The 24521-nt window shown below is 37.8% G+C and overlaps 1 long non-coding RNA gene across 1 annotated transcript in view; it reads right to left on the minus strand.

The window, feature by feature from the left end:
* Positions 1-22800, minus strand: part of LOC140431263 (uncharacterized) — a 37066-nt gene extending 14266 nt beyond the window's left edge. Inside the window, exons 1-2 of the long non-coding RNA XR_011949647.1 lie at positions 22428-22800; positions 21781-21886 (exon numbers count right to left, since the gene is read on the minus strand). This is a non-coding gene — a long non-coding RNA (uncharacterized lncRNA). The remainder of the gene's footprint in view (positions 1-21780; positions 21887-22427) is intronic.
* Between the last annotated feature and the right edge of the window lie 1721 nt (positions 22801-24521).

Consider the following 24521-nt stretch of genomic DNA (forward strand, 5'->3'; position numbering starts at 1 on the left):
ATTATGAAGATTTGATATTGGACATACTGCGGAATCGGGCAATCTGGCCCAAGTGTCAATACTCAAAGTTTACATATAAGTATTACATAACATAGTAAAATTCAAACATGATAAATTATAAATAGTTTAAGAATAATCAATAATCTTCCAACCGTACCCTAGCTATCAATGTCCGACTCTATCTCTAGATTAAAATTAGGGCAATTGGATGAAAATGTGGAAAGTGGGATGTCAACTTGGGAAGTCGACCGTACATTGTTGTGCCGATTACTAACTAATACAGGTACTTCCTGTTCGTTAGTCTGAGTTTGTGGATTCCCTGAACGACATAGTCGTGCAACAGGACGGTACTTCCATAACGTGAGTATCCCAATTATTACCATTATAGTAATGATCCCGGTGGCCACAAAATAATGCCAATTAGATTCGTGAATCGATCGCCATTGCGTATGCGTCATTTCTTGTTCCAGACTCTCCTCCTCAAGTAACACATGACGTAGCTCTCCTCCTGGTATGTCAAGGTAGGTGTTTAGAGGCGTGTTAAACTTGCGGGGTGTCCTCGCCACCAGTTGGGCCACGGGAGTGATTGGCGACTTCAGGTAACTCGTCACTGCTCTGTCCACCCCACTGCCAGTGGGGAGTAATGTAATATTTTTCGTTTGGGCGATACATTTGGGTGAAAGCTTCAGGAATGTGACTCGTTCCAGTACTCTTTCGCTCCGATTTCCATCGCAAATAATGGATATGTGTATCGTGACTGGCGTGATAACTAGCCAGAGGTTGGGAGTACCCATCTTACTCCATTGAGCTGTCTGTATTGTCCTGGCTACCACTGGACATGTGCTATTCTTAGATCGCTCATAAATTTCTTCTAGTATGCAGTTTGGTTGGGTATCCATGTTTCTTATAGCCGTTGGTGAGCACGCTATCTGCGCCTTTGTCAACAGTAAGCACCTTTCTCTATCTTCCGTGGTCAATTCGAAGTAGTGCAGTGTGTTATAATCTACGACCAGTAGATTCCTTGGGGCGACAAATGTGCGCAACACCGACCCCTCCACGTTAAGTGGTATGGCCGTGACTTTGAGCATGCTGTACTTATTTTTCCCTGTCACTATGAAGTAGCCGATGATTGTTATATATCTGTCGTCATGACTGACTTCTGTTTCTATAATGGGTTGTCGTCGTATTTCGACCCCTTGAGGCAGTATCTGCCCTGCTTTCCCTATTAATTTGGTTATTTCACCCGGTTTCACTATATCAATGAAGTGTCCGTGGTTATAGTGAAGGTTTAATATTCCCTCGTAAAATTGAGTATATTCGTTTATGAAGTCCATAACTTGTAATGCTATCGTTTGTATTCGTAACGTGCTATATTCGGTTTCTAGTTTTTGTGCTTTGTCTTCTACTTCGTTAAGTCCTTTAGATATTTCTTGTAGACCTGTTATTAGTGCTTTGCCAAACTTGTTCATTTGCTCGTTTATCCTGGTCTCTGTGTGATTGATTGATGTCATTGTTTCTAACATTATCTTCGCCTGGTGCTGTGATCCCTTTATTAGCTCCTCTTGGTTATTATCTAATGCTTCAATGTTACTGCAGGCTTCGTCATTGACTCCAAATACTGAGGTTAATATTGTTCCTAATATTCCTCTTCTTTCCCTTCCTTTTATTTCTACTGTCAACCCCTCGCTTACTGACTCCGCCTTTCTTTGTCCTTCCTCTAACTTCTCTATTATACCCTTACAATTCACGATTTTTATCTCATGACACAGTTCTCGTACGCCTTGTATCATATTTCCTATTAGTTGGTGCTCTGTTCGAATTCTTCCTTTTTCGAGTAACACCTTTATTCGAAATGTTCCCCGGTCTATGACGACCTCTCCAAGGTCTTCTGTGAAAAATCCTGGTACCGGATTATATATTTTATACGGTTCTGCCTTTATTGGTTTTAACATCGTTAAAAACATTATAGCTACTAGTATTTTCTTCCATCTTAGTGCTGCTGCCTTTTTCGGCTTTTCCTGTTTCTCTTCTTCCAGTCGTATTAGCTTATGTATGGGTCTTTTAGTCAGTTTCCCGTTTGCCTTTCTCACTGTTACTACTCTGGTTAATCCCTCCGCTCCAGGGTGTGTTTCTGTTACCCTCGCTAATGGCCATCTGCCTGGAGGTGTATCCTCTTCTTTAATTATAACTATTTCTTCTTCTTTTATGTTAGGGTGCGCCTTATGCCATCTATTTCTCTGTTGTAATTGGTGCAGGTATTCCTGTTTCCAAATTTTCCAGAAGTCTCTTTTTATTTTCTCCACTAATCTCCACCTCGTCGGCATCTTCAAATAAGTCGTAAGCTCTTCTTCCCGATTTGGTGATATAATTTCTCTCCCTATAAGGAAGTGAGCTGGTGTCAGGGCTATTTTCCCTTCAGGGTCTTCTGATGACCCACATAATGGTCTCGAGTTCATACATGCTTCTATTTGTGCCAGCACCGTACTCAATTCTTCATATGTTAGAACTGTTTCCCCGATGATTCTTTTCAAGTGATATTTCATTATTCGCACTGCGCTCTCCCATAATCCTCCGAAATGTGGTGCATATGCAGGTATGACATGCCACTGGGTACCTAGTGCCAGTAATCCTTGTTTTATCTCGTCATCTATTTTTTGATTTTCTTTTTTCAACAAATTTGCTGTTCCTACGAATGTGGTTCCGTTATCGCTGTATACGTTGTTGCACTGTCCTCTGCGTGCCGTAAATCTCTTGAACGCTGCGATGAAAGCATCCGTAGACATATCGCTTACTACCTCAAGGTGTACTGCCTTCGTTGACAGACACACAAATACTGAGATGTAGCCCTTATAGCTCCTCTGTCCTCTGCCTCTCGTGGTACTTATTTTTATTGGCCCGGCATAATCTATCCCTGTGTTAGTAAAGGGATGACTCGGGTTCACTCTGTCTTTCGGTAGATCTCCCATTAATTGTTGTGCTGCTTGGCTTTTATACCTCCTGCACCTTAAACATTTTGCTAGATGATCTTTCACGGTTCTTCTGCCGTTGATTATCCAGTATTTCCTTTTTATGTACTGTAGTGTTTGTTGTAATCCGCTATGTAGATTTCTTGCGTGACTATCTGTTATAAGTAACTTTGTTAATGCACTATCCTTTGGCAAAATTATCGGATGTTTTTCTCCGTACTTTAGATTCGTGTGTCTCAGTCTTCCGGTGACTCTTAGAATTCCTTGTCTATCCAGGAATGGTACCAATGACGCTAATTTATTTTTCTTGTCTAATTGCTGTTTCTTCTCCAGCTTATTTATTTCTTGTTTGAAGTAGGCGTGCTGTGTGTGCTTTATCACCTTTAATAGCGTTTCCTCTAATTCTTGGACTGTAATCTGACTTTGTCCATTGTCCTTCTTTTTTCTGCATTTGTCTGCAAATCTCCTACAATATGAAAGTACTCTTCTCATTCTTTCTAAATTTGAGAATCTCTCGCATATGTCCTCCTTTATCGTTGTCGTGTGCACCGTTATTTTCGTTTTGACTTCCTCCTCATTTGTCTTTGGTATTTCTTCTGATTCCTGAGTTAAAGTTTTGTTACTAGTCAGCCAAGTTGGTCCCTTCCACCATAGCTCTGCTTCTAATAATTCTGATGCGGTACTTCCACGCGAGAGGATGTCCGCTGGATTTTCCTTTGTATCTACTGTCGACGACAACCCATTTTGTATTTGAACGGTCCGCCACTGCTGCTCAGCCAGCCAGCTAGTCGGTACAGACGACAGATGACAGAATGACATTCCATCACCAGCCGTTGAGAAGCATAGAACTATTTGTTATTGTTTTCATATTTTTGTGCAAATTCATAAATAAATGCAGTATTTTAGACTATTAATTAATTTCAATGAATACAGTCCACTACAACAATAAACATTGGTCCATTCGACCCGATATTTGTGATAAAATCAGTGCTAAAAGTGATTCACAGTTAACGGTCAAGTGAAAGAACACGTGGGATTGCCGAACAATATACAGCCAAAAATACCGGTGAGTTCCCATCTGATTCCTATACCTATTTATACTGTTTTTGTTTGTGTAAGTTGCATAAAACTATTTACAATCTATATATCTATTTAAATTCAATTCGAATCTATTTGATTAATAAACAATGTCGGACGAACACTTAAAAAGATTAATTAGAAAACGCGCTGGTCATAAGGCTTCATTTACAATTTTCTCCAAATTTCTAGAGTCTATTAAATGCAAATTAGAATTACATGATGTTGAAAAAATCGAACTAAGCGACAGAATAAATAAACTAGAAAATACATTTTTAGAAATTAAAATTATCCAATCAGAAATAGAAGAATTGGCAGACGATCCCGAACCACACTTTGTGATAAGGGAAGAACTTGAAAACATTTTTATTCACTATCGGCTAATGCCAAAGCATTGTTAAATAAATTCATTTCAGATATTGATGATAAAAAGTCGGTGACAAGCGAGCATACAAGCAATAACACTTCTATTTCTGACGGGGCTTATCGTTTACAAGGTGTAAAACTGCCAACAATACAAATTCCAAAGTTCGACGGCACATACGAATTTTGGCTAGAATTTCGAGACACTTTTGAGTCACTCATTCATACAAATGATAGTATTACAAATATTCAGAAGTATCATTATCTTCGGGCATCATTACAAGGAAATGCCGCCGCAGTCATAAAACCTATCGAATTTTCCGCAGACGGGTACAATTTGGCATGGGACTCTGTATGTGATCGATACAATAATAAAAAACTCTTAATACACAATCATATTAAAGCTTTATTTTCATTGGAATCTATTCACAAGGAATCTTTTGTAAAATTTCGTAAATTAGTAGATGATTTTTTAAAACATTTAAAGTCACTTCAACAATTAAATCAGCCGTGTGAACAATGGGATGCCTTACTTATATTCATTATAACATCAAAACTAGACGAAACTACTATTAGGGAATGGGAAAAGCATATTGCTACTCAAACGGAACTACCAACTTTATCCGATCTAAAAGGATTTTTAAAATCAAGAGCAGATTTTCTAGAGGCAATTGAAATGAACATTGAAACAAAAAATAAAAGTAAGGAGAACAGGACGACTAGGGGATTCTTAGCAACAAAAACAAACTATACATGCGTCTCTTGTCAAGGCGACCATAGCATTTACACTTGCGAAACATTTTTAAATTATCCAATAAACGAAAGGTGGAATTTTATTAGATCAAAATCATTGTGTACAAACTGCTTGCGATCGGGTCACTCCAATAAACAGTGCAAACTCGGGCCATGTCGCAAGTGCAAAGCACGTCACAACTCACTTTTACACAATAATACAAATGATAGGAGCATCATTATAAGCCAAAATAATTCGGGCACGTTCAATAGAAATTCGAATATATCCAATAGCAGTATTAATACAAATCCATCACAAAGTACAAGTGAGCCAATAAATCCAGTAACAAGTAACAATACATTTTGTGGTAACAGCATGCTTTCTTGTTCTGATACAGGCTATGTTTTTCTCTCAACAGCAATCTTAAGTGTTAAAGATATGAATGGTAAAATGCAAAGGGCTCGTGCACTATTGGATTGCGGGTCTCAATCTTCATTTATCACAACAAACATGTGTAACAAACTAGGAATCAAACCACAAGATGTCAGCTTAAATCTTTTGGGCATAGGCAACAAACTATCAACTATTACAGGTCAATGTCAGTTGGAGATTTGCACATCTAATAATAAATTTGTAAAAATAATCAACTGTTTTGTATTGCCAAAAATAACAAATATTCTGCCTCATACAAACATTGATGTAAGCGCTATAAACATTCCTAATACAATTCGGTTAGCAGATCCTAATTTTGGCAATGCTGGATCTATTGACATTCTTATCGGCGCAGATATTTTTTGGCATTTGATTTGTAAAGGTCGCATATCTTTAGATCAAGGTCCTATTTTAACAGAAACAATATTTGGGTGGATAATTTCTGGCCCGCTGGGATCGGTTCCCCACAATACAATATCTTGCAATCTTAGCACAAATCTGGAACTAACTAAACTTCTTCAGCAATTTTGGGAAGTAGAGGAATTGCCAAATATTCCTCATCTATCTGAAGAAGAGCAATTGTGCGAGGACAATTTTCAAAAAACTACTACACGTGATCCAAATGGTAGATTCATAGTTATGATGCCATTAAAACAATATCCGCATGTGTTGGGTGATTCAAGGATACAAGCTGAAAGAAGATTTCATCATCTAGAAAAAAGATTAGCACAAAACAATCCTCTTCGCGAACAATATATACAATTCATGCGCGAATATCAGGAGCTAAACCACATGTCGTTAGCAGATATCTCTGAAAACTCTACTGTCGACTACTAAATGCCACATCATGGTGTCCTAAAGGAGGACAGTCTTACAACAAAACTTCGTGTCGTGTTTGACGCATCTTCACCAACAAGCAACGGGTTATCATTAAACAATATTCAATGCGTCGGACCCAGTATACAACAAGATCTATTCTCAATTCTCATCCGATTCAGAAAACACAAATTCATCATAAGCTCAGACGTAACCAAAATGTACAGGCAGGTGTTAATTCATCCCAGCCAACGCAGTCTTCAAAAAATAGTCTGGAGGGAAAGTCCTTCAGATCCATTACAACATTTTGCTTTAAATACGGTTACTTATGGCCAAGCATCAGCTAGTTTTCTTGCTATCCGATGCCTTTTCGAGTTAGCTAACGAATGCCAATTGTCGCAACCAGAAATCGCGAAGATATTACGTCAGGATTTCTACGTAGATGACTTGTTAACCGGTGCGGATACTATTACTGAAGCTTCGAACATTTGCCGTGAAGTCTCACGTATTTTACTTACAGGTTGTTTTCCACTCAGAAAATGGATTTCAAATGACCCAAGAGTTTTAGAAAGGGTAAATAATCAAGATGATTCCTTTGGAATTCTAAACCTCTCTAAAGATGGAGTCACAAAAACTTTAGGACTTATTTGGTCATCCCAACGTGATTCACTATTATACAATGTACAATATAACAATTACAAGGAAACTTGTACCAAAAGAGATGTTCTTTCTTTAATTGCAAGAATATACGATCCACTAGGCTTAGTAGGTCCTTGTATCATACTTGCGAAGATTCTAATGCAAAGGCTATGGACTGAAAAACTGAATTGGGATGAAAAATTAAGCGGTTCATCACTAAATACTTGGAATAGATTGAAAAATGATCTTGCCAATCTGAAACAATTAAGTATACCACGTCATGCAGTGTGCAATAATGCTAAAGATATAGAAATACACGGTTTTTCGGACGCATCACAACAAGCCTACGGTGCTTGTATCTATTTAAGAAGTACTGATGACAAGGGAAATATCTCGGTTAAAATTCTATGTGCTAAATCAAAGGTTGCCCCTATCAAAACTCTAAGCATTCCACGCCTAGAGCTTTGCGCAGCTGTATTACTTTCACGTCTTTTAACTAAGGTAATTGAATCCATTAATGTAGACCTCAATAAATGTTATTTATGGTCAGATTCCACAATAACCCTTGCTTGGATCAATACTTCTCCTAACAATCTTCAAACCTTCGTAGCTAACAGAGTCTCCGAAATTCAGGTCTTAACAAAGTCCTATACATGGAAGTATGTACCCACACAAGATAATCCTGCAGACCATCTATCAAGGGGATTATCTCCTTCTCAAATACTAAATTCTTCACTATGGTGGGACGGTCCGTCATGGTTGTCTTTAAGGGAAGAATTTTGGCCCCTTTTAAATCCAAAGGTAGACATTCTACCCGAAATAAAATCTCAAACTATTCTCAATTTTGTTTCCTATTCTCAGCAAGAACAATGGTTTCCATTCAAGGCCTTTTCACAATATTCGCGTTTACTGCGCGCATTTGCATACATCCTTAGATTTAAAAATAATTTATTAACACCCAAAATTCTTAGAGAGTGTGGCTCTCTAACATTAACCAATATTAATGACGCTCGTCGTTATTTATTGAAGATCATACAACTACACTCTTTTCGCGAAGAGTATGATCAGCTGTCAAAACAAAAAAGCGTTAGTTCCAACAGCAAGCTCTTCTCTTTAAACCCATTTATTGACCAGGATGGTTTAATACGTGTTGGTGGTCGCTTGGCTAACTCGGATTTTCTATATGACAAAAAACATCCCATTGTCTTGGATTCAAAACATCATTTCACGATATTATTTTTCCGTCATGAACACCTGCGTCTATATCATGCAGGCCCTCAGCTGCTTCTATCTACTATTCGGGAGACATATTGGCCTATATCAGGCAGAAACCTATCTAGGTTGACTGTTAAACAATGTACTACTTGTTTACGATTTAACCTATACAACCAATCATGGGTGATTTACCACGTGACCGATTACTATACACATTTCCCTTTGCCATCACTGGTATTGACTACGCCGGTCCGTTTTTGTATAAAAATAAGGGCAGAGGTGCCAAATTAAATAAATGCTATATTTCATTATTCATATGTTTTGCTACAAAGGCGATTCATCTTGAGCTCGTAACCGATTTGAGCACTCAAACATTCATGCTTGCCTTGCGCCGCTTTATCGCTCGTAGAGGAAAGCCAGCCAAATTGTACTCAGATAATGGTAGAAACTTCGTAGGTGCCATGTCTGAACTTAAAAGATTTTTAAAAATTAACAATGCACACATACAAGATTCATGTACACATGAGGGTATTGAATGGCATTTAATTCCGCCATATTCTCCACATTTCGGGGGACTCTGGGAATCCGGAGTAAAATCTTGTAAATTTCACTTAAAACGTTCACTTAAAAATACAAATCTTACATTTGAGGAGTTTGCAACAATACTATCACAAATAGAAGCAGTACTCAACTCCAGACCTTTGTGTCCTATTAGTCCTGATCCTAATGATTTAACACCACTCTGTCCCGCTCATTTCCTCATCGGTAGAATGCCAACGCTAGCTCCAGAACCAGATCTACTCCAAGAGATTCCACAACGACTCAATAGATTTCAACGCATCCAACAAATTTTCCAAAGTTTCTGGAAGAGATGGTCTTCCGAATACGTCGTCGAGCTACAGAGACGTTCTAAGTGGCAAATATCCAAGGGAGAATTAGTAGAAGGAACTTTAGTCCTTATCAAAGATGACTGTCTGCCACCAGCAAAGTGGAAACTAGGCAGAATAACTCACATACATGACGGATCGCAGAATACCGCTAGAGTTGCAAAAATAAAGACTCAAGAAGGTATCATCACGAGGTCATTCTCCAAAATATGTCCTCTCCTTCCATTAAATTGAAAGATTCAGGATCTTTCAAGGCCGGGAGTATGTCGACGACAACCCATTTTGTATTTGAACGGTCCGCCACTGCTGCTCAGCCAGCCAGCTAGTCGGTACAGACGACAGATGACAGAATGACATTCCATCACCAGCCGTTGAGAAGCATAGAACTATTTGTTATTGTTTTCATATTTTTGTGCAAATTCATAAATAAATGCAGTATTTTAGACTATTAATTAATTTCAATGAATACAGTCCACTACAACAATAAACATCTACCTTATGCCAATTTTTCGGTCCTATAACGCGTCTTATTTCCTCTACTCTGTTGGCGACGAACATTTTCCACCTTTTTGATGATCCCCTTATCCAAGCCAGGGTTATCGTTGAGTCCGACCATGCATATACCTCAATGTTTTCCCTGTTCAATGCTTGTAGGGTTTTCTTCATTAAATTTGCTAGTAGTACCGCGGCACACAGCTCGAGCCTCGGTAACGTCGTTTTCCCTTTCAATGGTGCGACTTTCGATTTTGCTATCATTAGATTCGTTTTAATTTCTGGGCCTAATACCCTTGAGTAGATTACCGCTCCATATCCTTTCATAGACGCATCTGCAAATCCATGCAGTTCTACTCTGTTTATCTTGCTTAAGTTGTTCCACCTGGGCAATGTTATTTTCTCCAGATTTACTAATTGCGCCTGGTATGTATTCCACCTGCTTTGTTGGTTGCTAGTTAATTCTTTATCCCAACTGGTCTTTTGCTCCCATAATTCCTGTATGAACATTTTCGCCTGAATTACTACAGGTGCTATCCATCCCAGTGGGTCGTATAGTTTTGCTACTTCTGACAGTACGTGTCTTTTCGTTATTTTCTTTGCCGTCGTTATCCCTATTTTGAATGTGATTATATCCTCTTTAGGTGACCAGTGTATTCCTAACGTTTTCCGTACTTCTTCTTGTTTGAATGCCTTCGAGTCTACGTTCCTCATATCCTCCGGTACGTTCTCCATTATTTTTTCTTCGTTGCTCAACCATTTTCTAAGAGTGAAACCTCCTTTTCTGAACAGTTGTATTAATTCCTTTTGGGCTGTTTCTGCTTCCTGTACTGTCTCAGCTCCTCCTAGTATATCGTCTACATACATGTTTTCTTTTACAATTTTCGATGCCAACGGGAACCTCGCTCCTTCGTCTTCTTGTAATTGTTGTATTGTTCTTAACGCTAAAAGGGGTGCTGCGGCCGTGCCGTATGTCACCGTCGTTAAGTTATACTCTTGTATGTGGTCCTTTGTGTCCTTTCTCCACAAAATTTTTTAATATTTTTGGTCTTCTTCTGCCATTCTGATTTGTCTAAACATTTTTTCCAGATCCGCTGAGTATGCTACCTTATTGGATCTCCATCGTAATAGTATATTTGTCAAGTCTTGTTGTAATTTCGGCCCTGTGTGCATAATATCATTCAGGCTTACTGCCGATGAGCTTTTGCTTGATGCGTCAAACACGGCTCTTATTTTCGTTGTAGTACTGTCCTCTTTTCTCACTGGATGATGAGGTAAGTAGTACCCATCTCCCTGGTTTTCTGCTATAACCATATGACCTTGGTTTTCATAATCTTCCATGAATTGTCTGTAATTCGCTTCTAACTGTTTGTCTTTTGCAAACTTCCTTTCTAGTTGCATCAATCTGGCGAATGCTTGCTGTTTAGATTCTCCTAACTTTGCGACGTCTTCCCTAAACGGAATTTTTACTTCGTATCTCCCTTCTTCATTCCTTTTTACAGTCTGTCGATACAGTTCTTCACATTCTTGTTCTTCCACTGAGAAACTTGTATCCTGATTTACTTCTTCTAATTCCCAGAAGTTCTTTATTTGTACGTCCATTTCTTGTCTTGATATCATACAGCATACTTCTGCTTTTATATTCTCCCTTTCTCGTGCTATTCCCGAAACTATCCATCCTAGTTTGGTGTTTTGACTCAGGAGTCCATTACTTATTCTGTGCATCCCTTCTGTCAATATGTAACTGTATTCTTTTACTCCTAGTAGTAAGTCTATCTTCCCTACCTTGTAATATCTTGGATCTGCCAGTATTGCATTTTTCTCGTTATAGTCCGGTAGAATTATATCCTTTTCCGGTAAATTCCTTGTTATCTTCGGTAGTACTAGTGCTTCTATTTCCATCTCGAAGTCACTTTCGTAATGAGTTTCGATTAAAAGTTTCATACTCCAGTTGGCTGTTTTTTCTCCTGACGAGCCTATCCCGGATATGGTCGCCTGTATGGGCTTCCTTGTTGTTCCTAGCGTCGTCGCAGCTTGTTCCGTTATAAATGCGCATTGTGACCCTTGGTCGATTAGTGCTCTCATTATGTGTGAATCTCCTTTCGCATCTCTTATGCGTACCACAGCTGTCGCTAGTAATGCTTCACCTTCCTTATGGCTTGCACAGTTTACTGAATTCTGCCCTCTTTGCTGGTCGTTGCTATTCCTAGGCCCATTGGTATCTTGTGTATTTTCTCGCCTTCCGTTATTTTGTTCTCTGGCGTTGTATGGATTATTATTTCCTCCTCTGTACCTATCAGCTTGGTACCCGTTTCTTCTATTGTTTGAATCTCTTCCATTTCTTTCTTGTGTTTGTTCTCGTTTCGTTTCATTGGAGTTTCTTTTGTTGCTTGTGTTTCCTTTTTCATAATGCAACATATGGTGGTGGTCTCCGCCACAGTGTCTGCACCTATATTGTGAATAACATTGTTTTTCTTTTTTATGTGCTAGGCAGTTTGTACACAATCCTTTTTCTTTTATCATCCTGTTCCGGTCTCTTACATTGAGTTCCTGAAATTCTCTGCAGTTCGGTACTCCGTGATCTCCGTTGCATATCACGCAATGTGTTCTTGGTTTCCTAAGAGATCCTCCTTGCTTCTCTTGTCTTTTTTCTGACTCCAGCAGTTCCAGTGTCTGAAATCTTCGTTGTAAGAATGTTTGTGTCGATTTGTACGTCGGTATCTCTCTACTGTCTCCAATGTGGTTTTCGTACAGCCTCCTAGTTTCATTGTCCCATTTCGTTATGATAATTCGGGCTATCAATGGGCTCCACGCTTCCGTGTCTGTTCCTAACCCTCCTATGGCTTCCAGACTTTCGTGGAAGGTGTCATGTAGTGATTTCAATGCTCTAGCAGAAGATTCCTTTACTTCCTGCGCTAGTAGCATCCTGTCTATTAATTTAAACAATATCATCCTTGGGTTCTCATACCTATCTTTTAGCATGTTCCAGGCCACTTCGTAGTTGGCCTCGGATATGTTTAAGTGTTGTATCATTCTGTTGGCTTCCCCTCTTACTTGAGTTTTTAGGTACTGCATTTTTTCTGCGTTTGATAACTGGTCGTTTTCATGTATTACTTTAGTAAACAGATCGTGGAAAGTTCTCCACGTTTCATATCTGCCTTCATACACAGGGATTTTTACCTGCGGCAATGTCACACCGTCCCTCCTCTGTGTGCTTTCTGGCCGTTGCATTCCTGGCCTTATTTTCTTTAAAACTTCCCTGACTTTCCTCTTTAGATGATTTATTCTCTCTACTTCTCCAATATCTGTAGCGTCCAGTTCCTCATTTACTGCTGCTTCAATCATTAGTGTATTCACCTTTTCCATGTATTCTCTTAACTCTGACTGCAATTCTTCATCCTCCTGCAAGTCTTGTTCATTTTCTGGCCGTAATAATTCCTCGATTCTTTGTTTTCTTATCTGTATCTCCTTTACTTTCGGTGCTTTTCCTCTTTTCAGCACCCTTCCATATTCTTCCAACAGGGTTTTCCCCTCAATGTATGTCTTAAATACCTGATCATAGTATTTTGTTTCAAAATATTTTTCTTTCGTTATACCCCCTTCTAGCAGCTTTTCGTGGTTATTTAAAAATTTTGCCCAATATTCTTCTAATTTTTCCTGTCTATCCCGGATGTATTGTTGATTTTTCCGAGATTGGGAATCCTTTTTTGTATTTGAAACGAGTTTCACTATTTCTGTTCCTATTTCCGCTTGCTTAACGTATAGACTCTCCATGATTATTTTAAAAAATTTTTACATTCAGCGGTAAATATATTAGACAATACTAAATGTACGTTATGTATTAAATAAGTATACCTGTATTATAACACTTTCTTTTCTATCGGAATGTGCAATTTAGCGAAATATGAGTTTGACCTTGCCTGCTGTGCTATTCTTTGCATTGAGGTAGGTCAAGATGTAATCCACACACTCTTATAATGATATATATACATATATATATATATATATATATATATATATATATATATATATATATATTGTTATCAAAATAAATGAAATTATTTGCTACGTAATTATTTTAATTTTTCGAAATAAAATATTTAATTGTAATTAAAAGCAAGCTATATGTATGAACGTTTCTTTTTTCAAATTGTCATACAAAATTACTGTTTAGTTAATTATAGTTGTGAATGACGTTTATTTTTGTTTTATCAATTCTCTGTATTATTTAAATGGTATGCATTCTAAAGTACATTATTATACGATTGATAGAGTGGAGATTGTTGTTCTAAATTGTTAAATTGTAATAAAAAAAAAACTTGTTAAATTGTAAGATTGTAAAAGTTGGAAGATTTTGTAATTATTCAAAAACTTACGGTTTTTTGTGTTCTTAGACGTTGAGGATCCTTCGCTAGTATGGCTCTCGGCTTTGGTACTGCTCTCGGCTCTAATATGGCTCTCGGCTTTGGTACTGCTCTCGGCTCTAGTATGGCTCTCGGCTTTGGTACTGCTCTCGGCTCTAGTATGGCTCTCGGCTTTGGTACTGCTCTCGGCTCTGGTACCGCTCTCGGCTCTAGTATGGCTCTCGGCTTTGGTACCGCTCTCGGCTCTAGTATGGCTCTCGGCTTTGGTACCGCTCTCGGCTCTAGTACCGCTCTCGGCTCTAGTATGGCTCTCGGCTTTGGTACTGCTCTCGGCTCTGGTACTGCTCTCGGCTCTAGTATGGCTCTTGGCTTTGGTACTGCTCTCGTTCTCCCGGGTCTAGTGGTCTCTCTCTGCTACTGAGGGTGTTGCTGCGTGGACTGTATAGGCTCTCTCAAACTTCCTTGAAGTATTCTGTTTCTCGATAGGACCATGAACAAATTCCCTTCGTTGGCTCAGTGAAGATGTTCGTTCTGTTGTAATGGAAACACCAAATAATAGTAGCAGAGTTTATTGTTGAGACGTACACTATGGGTGTAGACCCGGGATTACTTTGAGTAGAGACTGATGAAGTTGATCGTTGAAGACTATATGTTCGTTGAGTGAATATTGATTGAATGCTTCTCTAGTCAAGAGATATTAGTTTTATATAAATTCTATTTGGGTCAATATTTTTCGCGTACCTAGCGTGATATGTGTATTTAATTTATGTAAATTGTTTAACTTTGTCAGTACTTTTGACTGATGTCCAAATTATTATTTATAATTGACCAAATGTGTATGTAACCTAATTAACTACGTGTGTGTATTTAATAACAAATAGATTCATTCGGTCTACTGGGTGATAAAATTATACTGTCCAATTTCGGATATGAATTATGAAGATTTGATATTGGACAGGCGGCATGGTCGGTTCGGATTAAAAACTTTTTGCCAAAGAGGTATTGATAGAAGTGCTCTACTGATTTCACTACTGCTAGAAGTTCTCTTCTCGTGATGCAATAATTCCGCTCAGGTTTTGAAAGAACTTTACTAAAATATCCGAGGACTCGTTCCTGTCCTCCTTGAATCTGAGACAGCACTCCTCCAATTCCCACATTACTTGCATCTGTATCTAAGATGAACTCTCCTTCTGGCAGTGGATACCCTAAAATTGGTGCTGTTATTAAATGCTTTTTCAAGGTCTCAAAGTCATTTTGGCAGTCTGTATCCCAGCGGTAATCTCTTGCTTCCTCTGTAAGTCGCGTTAATGGCTTAGCGATATCTGCAAACTTCTTAATAAACCTCCGGTAGTAAGTACATAGTCCAAGAAAACTTTTCACTTGATGTTTGTCCGTTGGTACTGGCCACCCCTTAATGGAATCGATTTTTCCCTTATCCACGGCCACTCCTTCTTTACCGACTATATGACCCATATAATTGACTTTACCTTGCAATAACTGGCACTTCTTAGGGTTTGACATCAATTGGGCAGCTTTAAGTCGATTAAAAACGTTGTGTCCCCGAAGACGATTATGTCATCTAGGTAAACCATGCATGTTTTCCGAGATAACCCTCTCAACACATTTTCTATAAGCCTCTCAAATGTCGCAGGAACATTACAGAGTCCAAATGGCATAACGTTGAATTGCCACATTTCAGATCCTGTGGTGAAGGCTATCTTCTCTTTATCTACTGGGTCCATTTCTACCTGCGAGTATCCAGACTTCAAATCCAAAGTAGAAAACAATTTACTTCCAGCCAATGTGTCCAATGTATCGTCGATCCGAGGCAGAGTATAACTATCTTTCTTGGTGACGTTGTTCAGCAAACGGTAATCCACACAGAACCTCGTCGTTCCGTCTTTCTTCTTAACCAGGACCACCGGAGAGACCCATGGGCTCGTAAGACGTTTTATCATCCCGTCTTCCTTCATTTCCTGAACAATCGTTTCCGCTTTATCTCTTTTCGCCTGTGGTAATCGTCGAGCTGTTTGACGAATTGGCTTAGCATTACCAGTATCAATTTTATGCTTAACAATGGTAGTTCTTCCCGTCTTTCCTCCTTTCAGTACGAAAATATCATGATACTGCCGAAGAAATTCCCTTAATTTCCTTTTCTCAATCTGATTCAGAGACTGTCCAGCAACTGCAACCATTTGGTCAAATTTGTCGTTGGAATTATCAGATGTTGTCGTCTGACGGATTATGGATATCACAGGTACACAAGTTCCTACTTTTGTCTCTTTCTTGATGGTTACTGGGTAGTCATTGACATTGATAAGTCTCACAGGAATTTCTTTAGCCGCAGTCACCAATTCCTTTCCAATTATGATTCCTTGGCCAACCTCGTCGTCATGGTTCCAAGGCTCCATCATAACGGGTGTCCCTCCGTCCACAATTCCCTGTAGCCGCGCTACTATGATTGTTTCACTTCTCGCAGGCACGACTGTATCTTCTTTAACGGCTGCTTGCATAGTGTTGTTATCATGTGGATGAAGAAATACCTCCTCGTTACCAACTTTGATTACCTTATTCTTAAAATCCAATTGAAATCCATGCGTATTCATTACGTTCATTCCTAATATAACATCCTCATCTATGTCAGCAACTATAACAGTATGGACAAACTTTTCTGCTCCAATTCTTAATTGTATCTGGATTTCTCCATGAATGTTGGCATTTTCACCCGTAGCTGTCCGAAGTCGCAACCTCGTTGGTAACAGTTTCTTACGGCTGTTTATAACTGTCGGGCGTATAATGGTTCTGGTCGCTCCGGTATCCACCAACAACGTATGCTTTTTACCATTTATTTCTCCATCTACATATACACTATCTTCACGACATTTCAAAGAAGCTATTAGTATAAGAGGGTATTTGGAAAAGTTCCAGGTGCCCCCCTAAAGCCGACTCGTTCTGGTTTTCCTGATGGTGAGTTTCTTGATTTTATGGTCTTCGTTTTCTTGCATGTCATGCTTTTCATCATATTAACGAGCTGGTTAAGTTTATCTTCATCTCCTTCCTCTTTTACAGTCCTAACTTTACTGTACCCGCCAGAGGCCTGCGTAGCTGACTCGTATTCGAGGGCGGCGGATAAGACATCAACCAGCGTCTTGTGACGAGCTAATCGTAGTGTTTTCTGCATTTCATGATCACGAAGACCATCAATAAACGTTTGAACGGCCAACTTTTCCATCATGTCTTCGGGAGCTGTTGGATAAGCATTTCGTACTAATCTGGCAATATCTACCTCATATTCTTGAAGAGCCTCATCTTTCTTTTGTCTTCGATTTTTAAGCTGTGCAGCTGATTCGAACTGTTTCATGTAGTTGTTCCATGACGATTGTCCGTCGAAAGTTGGGACTTTCACATGAACAGAACCTCCACTTTCTTCAAATTTCGGCCGTATTTCCAACTTACATTTCGAATCGTCTTCTTTTGTCTCTACTGTCCCTGTTTCTTCCATCTTTCTTTCCATCTCTTTCATCTTTTCTTCGAAGGCCGACATATCGGCAGTATCTTGGTTTTTCAACGAAGATATTCTATCGTCGAGGGCGGACATCTCAGAAGTTACTTTAGAGATGTTAGCAGAAACTTTACTTTCCAGAGACGAAATCTCGTTAAAAACTTTGTTTTCTAATGAAGCGATGTCGCCGGAAACTTTCGAAATATCGCCAGAAACTTTGTTCTCCAATGATGCGATGTCACCAGAAACTTTGGCTACATCACCAGAAACTTTGGCTACATCAGAAGAAACTTTCGAAGTGGACGAGAGGACAGCATCTTCAAATATATAAGTCTCTAGGTCCAAGCCTACTTCCTGTAAAGCGTTCTTTAGTCGTTGGACTAACTCAGCCTTTTTTTCGGTAGAAGCTAATTCTCTATCCTCGAGATGTCTTCTTAAATTCGTCACTGTGAGCTCATAAATCGTCGTCATTTTCACAATTTTACTTCTGACACCACTGTTAAGTCTTTATTAATTCTAATTTATTGTTCTTATTTTAATTTACTAAAACACGATAATTTATATCAATTTATTAAACCACTGTACAACAATTTATTTGACTAATAATTACATAATTTATCTATACGGACGTTATAATTTAAACGCGAGCGCAAGCTTCTTTTTGACTGACTGCTTTCTTTAAAAGGTCCTGTTATATACCCAATACCGTTAGACTAGAAAAGTCGATGGCCCTCTCGACTAGACAGAGCGGCGAATGGTCTCCAAAACTGGTATTTTTACATCGGCTCGTCTCCAGAAAGTTCGATTGTTGTTTTTATAGCGGAGGGGGACCCAAAAGTCGCTATAGGAAAGATGGCAAAAATGTGGAAGAACTCTCAAATTTCACGAACTCGAAAAATGAGGTTGATGAACTGCTTAATATTTCCAATACTAACATACGGATGTGAATCTTAAGCACTACCACAAGCGGAAAGAAGAAAGATGCCATCGAATTGTTCTGTTGAAGAAGAATGTTACGAATTCCGTGGACCGATCACATGACAAATAATATAATTTTAAATGAGCTAAAAGTCAGCAAACGGCTATCCAAAGTCCATCTCCAACTATTAAAATTCTTTGGACATGTAATGAGAACCGACACAGAAAATATGAAAAGACTTATTATCCAAGGAAAGGTAGAAGGTCTAAGATCACGAGGAAGAACAAGATGGATCAATCAAATTACAAGAAATACACAAAAGACATTCAAGAGTTAAAAAAGAAATGACTAGAGACAGAGATCTTTGGAGACGGACAATACAGGATATCACGATGACCACTACACTCCCTTCGGGGAATCAGGATTGAAGAGAGAGGCAACAAGTCCTAGTTCACTTAAACCGCCTTCGTAAACTTTATGAAACACTGTCCTACATCTCTTATAATTATGTCTACTATAATGATATTATCAGCGAATGAGAGAATTTGTGTCGATCCATTAAAGATGGTACCTGAGTGAACATTTCTTCGATCTAAGAAAACGTCGAAGTGAAGACGATTCCAAAGCTCTTTAGTGCTTGAACGTGCATACGACGTTATTCAAGCCACAAGAAGTACAAGAACCGGCAATTATTGAGTGATGGCCTACTTTTTATCGAGGTAAAGAAAAGTCTGGCAACAGACTTATAATTACCTCGCAGACGCCGGCTAACAGCTCGTAGAGAACGTTCCCTGGCCAGATAGATATTATCTTTGAAATAGGGAAAGACAGGGTTAATTCATTAGAATCCAAACGTTCTACGATCTGTCTTTACAATCTATAGTGCAACTTAACTTACCGATTAAACGATCGGTAGCACAACAAATCGTATCGTCTGTGGGCCTTTTAAATAACTTTGACATGCCTGCTGCATTTATAAAATGACGGCTCCAGCAGTCGTGTACGTGTATGTATGACGGCTATAATCCAACAACGCGTTAATATTGGTAACGAGCATGTGTGCTTGATTGTATAGTAATTTCCGGTCGCAGTCAGAATTTAGCCAATGTAGCAAAAAAAGATTTTCTAAATTTACTAGACAATTGGCACTGAGCACAGTGAACAAGGTATATCTCTATTATAAAATAACGTTCTCTATTTGTGATGATGCTGTCCTATATTTTATATCGTCTAAATATTTTGAGCATTGTATTTATTAAGATCATCAAGGTGATTTCTTATTTAAAAGTGATATAGTACCTTTCAGTATGAAGGAAAATATTCAAGCAGCTGAAATAATAAAAAACTGTTCAAGGTTTTAATCAATTCATAGTTTTTTAATAGTAGTAGTCATCCAATAACTGTAAATGTTAATGGGTCTTATTTTAGAAATCTGTATAAAGAAATAAGCACCATCGTTATTAATTTTTCTTTTGATACTGGTGCTTCGAGTACTGCTGTGACAAGGTTACATACATATGTAACGCATATATCTTTTATTTGATTTGTACTAACTGGTACAAAGTAAACAAATCAAATGGATTAGAATAATCAAGAAGCGTTTTAAGATTTTATTTAACATTGAAACGCTTAAAGAATATAAAGTATATGTAAAGAGACATGAAATCATAAAAATTTTGTTGTGTTATTTACATATTAAAGCTAATCCTGCCTAGAATCGTACAAAAATTTAAAAATTGTACTTATGGCTCGTTGGTGAATGTACTGTTGGCTTCGTGCAGTTGGATGGCTTGTTAAACGTAGTTGTTGGCTTCAAATGTAGCTGAATACAGATGCTTGTATGTATCTATCTTCAGGTAGCCATTTAGTCCTGAATAGTACCTGCAGCTTTTATTTCACGGAAAGTCCTTGTGTGGTACCGCGAGGCTCAAGAAATTCCACCCATATAGTTAGGATACGTCCCACCAAAAGGTGTACAAGAAAAAATTAATAAGGCCAAAAACCTAAAGTGAGAAACCTTGTGTTAACAACTGCATATGTTTTAAAGATTTCTTTTTCATAGAAAAAACAATTTTTTGAAAGAAAGTAGCTGATGGCAAGGATAAGATGTAAAAAAATAATCAACTACAAATATGAAATAAATTTTGGACAGAAACATATCTTTTATAGATAAAATATGTACATAAAAACAGGTTCCCTACTTCTGCACTGAACTAAGACTGACGTGACAAAAGTCAAGAGTTACCAACTGACAAAGCTTGGAACAGGCATAGACATCGTAGATATTTTATATATGTCTATGGCATAGAATATAATGGAGTAGGTATGAGGTCTAAATACGGAGAATATAATCAAAATAAGTGAAAGATTAAAATAAAAATTTAGATTATGTTACAATTAATGTAACATGCTAAATTTGTCGTCAAATTTAATTTCATTTCTTTTTCATTTCACCCCATTTTTATTGTAGCAGTAGACACTTCCATTCTGGGTTGATATTAATTCTCGAATTTTTATTTCCGAATTAAGCTCACGTTTGAACTAACAAGGCGTTGTAAGTATTACATATTAAAGGAAATAATACTACACTTGGTTTAGGGAGAAACATCACATATTTATTATTACAGATTTTTGTTTAAGTTCTTTTGTTCCGATAATGAGTTTAGGGTTTTTTATTTTAGAAATAAGGCAGTTATGTCCAAGGGCAAATGCATATATAGTTTTGTGTATGCCTTCTAAGTTGCCGCAATATAAATTTTACCTGCTACCGGTAAATTTTAAAATTTGGAGATTGGATGTTGAGATTCCTCTCTAAAGATATTTTTTTCGTTACTATGTTTCTTATATCCAGAATGTTTCTTAATATTTGAATTTCAAGCGAAGAGTATCATGATTATCTACAAACTCTTGGATCCAAATTCATAGTAGCAGGATACTTCCAAACACATCACATGAATATCACTCAACAAAATAACTTAAAATTCTTATCCACATACTGGCCTACGGACACCAACAAAATCGCCAGATTTGGTAGATTTTGCTCTAACAAAAGGAATAGCTGACATCCACAGTACAATAGAGTCAAACTTCGATTTAGCATCAGACCACAGCACAATAATAATAACTTAAAGCACACACATAATATGGAGAACACCACCATCCTGTAGCGATTATATTTGCCTACCACAGTGGGTATCATCACTTATAGGTTGTTGAAAACTGGGAACAGAAATGACTGGGCTGGAGATAGGGTAAACAAACAAACCGGAACGTTTGCAAACGGCTACTCTTGGTATGGTTGGAGAGCTGGGTCGTAAGTAAGTGAATAGACTGGAAAGGGGCAACTACAAAAGAAGAAAATCAAAAAGTACTTACATGGATTTCCTGGACAACACAACACAAGAAGGTTCCCAAACAATTTAAATTGGACCCCGTTTACAAGAATCTTCCTGCTGGATGGAAAGAATCAGGCTTTTCTTTCCTAAAAAAATATTAAAAGGGTTAGAATCTTTTTAAAGGAAATAATACTATACTTGGTTTAGGGAGAAACATCACATATTTATTATTACTTCACCATAAACAGTTAATACAAATAAAATTAACAAAATGCAAAAACAACTTACAATGGTGCTATCGGTTTACTACAAACTCTAGACGTTGGGCACACTATAAGAATTTAAATTATTATTAAATTGAAAATATCTAGATTTTTCAATGGAGCTTACATTGAGGTCAACTTTCAAATACAAACAAAACAATTCAAAATTTATGGTTATGTACCAAATTTCCGAAGAATATAATGCTAACTGTCGTATGTCGAAATTAAATATTAAAACATTTAACTTTTTGAAATAAATAAATAAATTAAATTGTAAAATTATTTGCATTTAAAAAAGGATAATATGACAATTAGCCAATCCCTAAAACATAATTTTATTTGTTACAATTTTCCAACTTGCCATGAAAGCAATTATTAATGAAAAATGTTTATTTTTACTTGAAAAATTTTAACAAAAAAGTACCTGATATTACTGGCTGATGTATTTCCTTTAAAAGTTTTTGGGGTTGGAACTGGAATCAAAAAACTGCAAACAGACCAGGGAAAACAAATAGACCATTCTTTGGAAGTTGGGCACTGGATTAGGGCTTCGGATTATTTTGGATGACAAAGAAACTGTGATCTTCTAAGCTCGGCTTCTCAAGTTCTTGCTTGAAACCATGTGGACCTTTCAAATTGTTGTGACGTTGTTTTTCAGATCTCTCAAATAGGACACAATTCAACAAATCGGTGATCAAATCAATAAAACTGCCACATTTGCATTTGATTAAAATTCACCTTTCCACAATAAAAATTTACCGGCTTTTTGAAGATTACACGCCGAGCTCTTTACCCGTCAAAATTTCAAATCCAACTTAATTTGACCTCGACCTGACGCTCTGTCGTACCGGCTCTTGGCCTTCCTCACCTCTCGACCAGTTTTCGCAGCGGGCCAATCAGAATTTTTTTCAGTGACGCGTTTCACGGGAAATTGGACCTTAACATTGCTTGGCTTTGAAAATTGTAGAATTAAAACGTAAAATATGACCATTATTTCACTACGCAAGGAATTTATACATAACAGCCAGGGGCGTACCAAATAAATCTTATACATTAAATATTCGATAGTTCTAAAGAACTTATACATGCTACAACCCAAACTCACAACTAAAGAAACAAACTAAGATGTAGAGAAAGCAGTAAACTATTTAACAACAGTTTTACAAACAACAGGATGGGAAGCAATACCAAAGCGCCAAAGACCATAAATGTGCAAGAAAACCATAATATCCCCTCCATTTAAGAGAATTTGTAGCAGAAAAAAGAAAAGCTCGATGCATTTGGCAACAAATGGGAAATTCAATTAATAAAACGTACCTTAACAGGATAAGTCATAGACTAAATAGAGCATTACATGAAACAAACAATATCTCTTTCCAGTTTTATGTTGCCTTATGTTGCCTTATGTTGCTATCACATGAAGACCACTCTATATGGAAACCTACAAAAAAATTTAAACGACCGAAAATAACAAATTCACCTTTAATTAAAACAGATATGACCTGGGCCCGCACAAACGCAGAAAAAACAACAGTATTCGCAGAGCATCTTGATAATATGATATAAGAATGTACCTCGAAACTCCATGTCAACTATCTCTTCCACTGACAACATTTACTCGGACAGAGATTCGACAAGAAATAAAAATGCTTATTCCTAAGAAAGCTCCTGGCTATGATTTGATAACAGGAGAATTACTTCAGAAGCTACCGAGAAAAGCAGTGGTGTTATTAATAATAATATATAACAGCATACTACGTCTTCACTACTTTACAATACAATGGAAATTTGCTCAAGTTACTATGCTTCTGAGACCTGGTAAGCGCCCATCACAAGCAAATTCATATCGAGCTGTAAGCCTGCTCCCAATAATGTGGAAAGTTTTAGAAAGTCTACAATTGCTTCCACGCTTTTCTATCTTTTGCAATTCTCATCCACTGCTTTCCAGCTACAGCTGTTATATCGTCTATCCATCTCTTTTTGGATCTTCCCACGCTTCTTTTTGTTTCTCGAGGTCTCCAGAATGTCACTTTATGAGACCATCTGTTGGTGTCTTGTCTTGCTACATGTGCTACCCATTGCCATCTTAATGTCGCTATTTTTTCCATGATGTCGGTTACTTTAGTTATTCGACGTATTTCGGTGTTAGAAATTTTGTCTCTGAGGCTTATATTTAACATGGCCCTCTCCATGGCCCGTTGAGTTACTCTTAATTATTCTGCCATTTTTTTTGTTATTGCCATAGTTTCCAATCCCTAAGTTGCAACTGGTAGTATACAAGTGTCATAGGTTTTTCAATGTCAACTATACTTTATACGAAAATCGTATCTTACTGACCGTTACTTCCAAGTCAAAATTGTCAAATTACCACATCATACAATCTGGCGTACCTCAAGGTAGTGTTCTAGGCCCATTTTTGTATATGATATTTACAGCAGACGTTCCAATCAGCAATGATACCATAACACCGATTGCTATATCCGATACCTTCTTAGCTACTTTTGTCGATGACACGGGA

Source organism: Diabrotica undecimpunctata, chromosome 1, assembly GCF_040954645.1.
Source record: "Diabrotica undecimpunctata isolate CICGRU chromosome 1, icDiaUnde3, whole genome shotgun sequence".
Taxonomy (NCBI): Eukaryota; Metazoa; Arthropoda; class Insecta; order Coleoptera; family Chrysomelidae; genus Diabrotica; species Diabrotica undecimpunctata.